The 4,181-nt window shown below is 31.3% G+C and overlaps 1 non-coding gene across 1 annotated transcript; it reads left to right on the top strand.

The window, feature by feature from the left end:
* Positions 1-3,437: 3,437 nt before the first annotated feature.
* LOC113748541 lies at positions 3,438-3,544 on the top strand. Its single transcript, XR_003464395.1, has one exon. It is a non-coding gene; the product is annotated as a small nucleolar RNA R71 (small nucleolar RNA).
* Positions 3,545-4,181: the final 637 nt, after the last annotated feature.

Genomic DNA, 4,181 nt, shown 5'->3' with positions numbered 1-4,181 from the left:
CTTCACTATTCGAAGAGGAGGATATGATTGTTTGTTTTCCTTTTGCCGTAGTACCTAAGAAAGGAAGTTCAATAATCCTCTTATACAGGGATAAAATAGCACATTACACTCATTTTGACAAGAAATAACTCATATAACACACCTAAACCAAGAGCTTCCTTTTATAGTAATGTTAAACATGTTATAGAGTTATCATTCATCTATAAGGGCTAACATTGTTTCAAATAACCACAAGTACATGTATTCCAACGTCACAAGAAATTAACTAAATGGTCCAAAAATATCCAAAATTATGACATTAAGGACATGGCATAAAAAATTGCCAAAAAGTGCCTAAAATTGCTAAAATCACCAATTTATTAAAATTATCAACAAATATGTTCCAATTGATGAAATTGGCAATAATCAAATTTATAACAAATATTAATTGTCAACAATAATCCTCATCTAACCATAAACATGATTAAGCAAAAATTATCCCAATAATTCACAAAATTCATCAAAATTACTTTCTTTATACAATGTACATGCTAAAACATCATCAACCACAAATTTCTAATAGATTTGTATTTCTAATAGATATATATTTTTTGAAATTGCTCTCTACCGCCGCAACAGCTAGGGTCTTAATTTTTATCCATTGACCTTGAATCGCTCATTTCTTGCATTGACCATCTCAATTGCTCCATAAGAAAAGACTTGAGTGACTTCAAATGATTCTGATTATCTCGATTTAAGTTTTCTCGAAAGCAATCTAAGGTGCGAGTTGTATAAAAGTACTTTTTGCCCCGCCTCAAATTATTCAGGGATAATATGCTTATCATGCCAATATTTGATCTTATTTTTATAAATTCTGACATTCTCATAAGTATGTAGTCAATGTTTCTCCAATACGCTCAACTCAAGTAATCTTCTTCTACCTGTAAGATTAAAATTTATATTAATTGCTTTAATAGCCTAATATACGTTATGTTCAATCTCTACAGGTCAATAACAAGCGATACTTCATAAATTAATCGATACAGTGACATTCCCAAAGGTGTTTTAAATGTCGTCCGATAAGTTCAAAATGCATCATCGAGTTTTCTTGCCCAATCTTTTCTTAATTTATTCATCATTTTCTCCAAGATGAGTTTGATTTCTGATTTGCTAATTCTGCTTGTCCATTTGTTTGAAGATAGTATAGAAGTGATGTCTTGTACTTGAAACCATATTTAGTAGTAAGAAATCAAATTGTTTATTATAAAAATATTTTCTTTCATCAGTTACTATGACTCTTGGACTACTGAATCTACTAAAAATGTTCTTCTTAAGAAAGCGAAGTGCCACCTTTGTATCATTAGTAGGTGAAATAATTGTTTCTACCCATTTAGAAACATAGTCTGTACCTACTAAGACGTACTTATTATTAAAAGAACTAGAAAATGATTCCATATAATCCATACCCTATATATCAAATAACTCAACTTCTAAGAAAGTAGTAAAGGGCATTTTATTTTTTTAAAAATATTTTCGATTCTTTGACAAACATCATTGTTTTTAACATATTCTCTAGCATCTCTGTACATGGTCGGCCAATAAAATCCTGATTGCCACACCTTAATTACGATTTTTGAAGTACTAAAATGACTACACGTTTCTAAATTATAACAATGATATAAAATATCACGTACCTCATTTTCGGGAATACATTTACATATCATACCATCGATACAATGCTTATAAAGTAACTGTTCCTCCCAAAAGTAACTTTTAATATCATGTAAAAATTTCTTCTTTTGATGATTATTAAAACCCTTTGACATTACTCCACTTACCAAATAATTGACAAAATTCGCATGCCATGGCGAATTGATAATTGTTAAGAAAAATTCATCTGAAAAATTCTCTTTAACTGGAATTTGGTCATTTGTAGGGATATATTCTAGTCTCGAAAGATGATCGGCCATAAGGTTCTCCGATCCCTTTTTATCCTTTATTTCAACATCAAATTCCTGCAATAAGAGAATCCACCAGATTAGATGGGATTTTGTATCTTTCTTATGGAACAGAAGTTAAGAGGTAAATGGTCTGTATAAATGATAACTTTGAATCCTACTAGATAGGATCTAAATTTATTTAAAACAAATATGACCGTCAATAGCCCTTTTTCCATGGTTATATAATTGAGTTGTGCCTTGTTTTGCAATTATGTCTTTTATAAGGTGTTTGAAAATCTAAATATTTGGTCAATTCTGCAATTTCTCTCTCTTGCATCTCTATACTTGTTAAACAAAGTTCAAGACTATCGAAACCAAATTTGACTCGACTCAACTCTTGGATTAGCTTATCAATAGTGCCTATAGAGTAAGCATGATTGGTAAAAGAAGGGTATTGTTTCATTTCATTCAAATTAAATTCCACATCTTCTTCACCTATTTGAAAGTTAAGTTTGCCATTTTTAACATTAATAATAGAATCTGTAGCTGTTAAAAATGGTTTACTAAGAATAATTAGTACAGATATATTTTCTTCCATATTTAATACTATAAAATCCACAGGAGTGATAAATTTTTTAACTTTAATCAACATATTTTTCAAAACTCCCAATGGATATCTAATAGACCAATCGACTAACTGTAGAGTAATATTAGTATGTTTTAACACATACAAAATTAATTGTCTAACCACCGTTAAAGGAATTAATGATACACTAGCACCGAAGTCACATAATGCCTTAGAAAATTCAATATTACAAATAGTGCATGGCATAGAAAAACTCTCTGGATCTTTCAATTTTGGCGACAACTTGTTTCGTATGAAGGCACTATATTCCTCCGTTAATACTATTGTTTTGCAATCCTTCAATTTCCTCTTTTGAGTCATGATCTCCTTGAGAAACTTCACATATAAAGGAATCTGCACAATAGCATATGCAAAAGGGATATTAATATGCAATTGTTTAAAAATTTTAACAAACTTTTCAAAATCTTTATCAAACTTATTTGACTTGAGTTTTTGACAAAATGGAACCGCCGGAAGTATTGGAATGGTAGTGGAGGATAAAAGGTTGATCTTATTTTGGTTTCTCTCTACTACATTTCTCCACACTTATCTCTTGGTCCGCTCTCTCATCTTCTTGCTTTTCATTCTCACTTTTCCTCCTACTTTCAACCACCGGAGGATCCTCTAGTTGCTTATCACTATGAAAAATAATGGTTTTAACATGCTCCCTCGGATTCACCTCTGTTTTACTAGGCAATTTTTCTTGATTTTTATTATTGATTGAATTGGCAATTTAACCAATTTAGATCTCAACATTTGTATACATTCTGGTCAATTGGTCCAATCTCCTCTCTATTCGCTCAAATCTCTTTGAAGTGCTCTTGGCAAACTTCTCTACTGCAATCTCCTAATCCTGGTCATTATAGAATATTTATACTATGAGTCAATCGGGAAGTTCATGGTATGGACATTTTTGAAACAAATCTCTAAACCTTTTCCACGTTTCATATAATGATGCATCCTCTTGTTGGTTAAAACTAGTTATATCCATTCTAAATTTAGCCGTTTTATTCGGTAGAAAATATTTATTCAAGAATACTCTAGATAAATCATCCCAAGTAGTGAAAGTGCTAGGAGCATGTGAGGGTAGCCAAACTTTGGCTTTATCTCTCAAGGAAAATGGGAACAACCTTAACCTTATAGTATCTTTACTAACTCCATTCATTTTAATGGTATCATATATCTTCAAAAAGGTGACTAATGTGCAGTTGGATCCTCTACGGTATTATCTCTAAATTGAGATTGTTGAACCATTTGAATGAGTGATGGTTTAATCTCAAAACTGTTAACATTTACCGTTGGCCGTACTATACTCGTTTGTGATCCTTGTGTCCCCGGTAGAGTAAAATCTCTAGGAACTCGTCTATTTGTTTCGTTTTCTGCCATTTCTTCTTCAAAAGGCAACTCTATAGCAATTCCCTCTATGTGTTGAAATTCTTCTTCATCTTGTTGTGGTGTACGCCTTAATTGTCTACATAGTATCCTTTCAATTTTCGGATCAAAAGGTGCGACTACCCGTAAAATTTGGTGCATACACTACAAACAAAAGGAGAATTACAAAATTAGTATTTTTACACTAAAAAGCAACCGAAAAATCTGTACAAATAAAACACTAAAATATTAACTACAATTAAAAG

This window comes from Coffea eugenioides, chromosome 9, assembly GCF_003713205.1.
Source record: "Coffea eugenioides isolate CCC68of chromosome 9, Ceug_1.0, whole genome shotgun sequence".
In the NCBI taxonomy this organism is placed as follows: Eukaryota; Viridiplantae; Streptophyta; class Magnoliopsida; order Gentianales; family Rubiaceae; genus Coffea; species Coffea eugenioides.
Note: the sequence above shows the minus strand (reverse complement) of the source record. Positions and strands in the feature narration are given on the sequence as shown.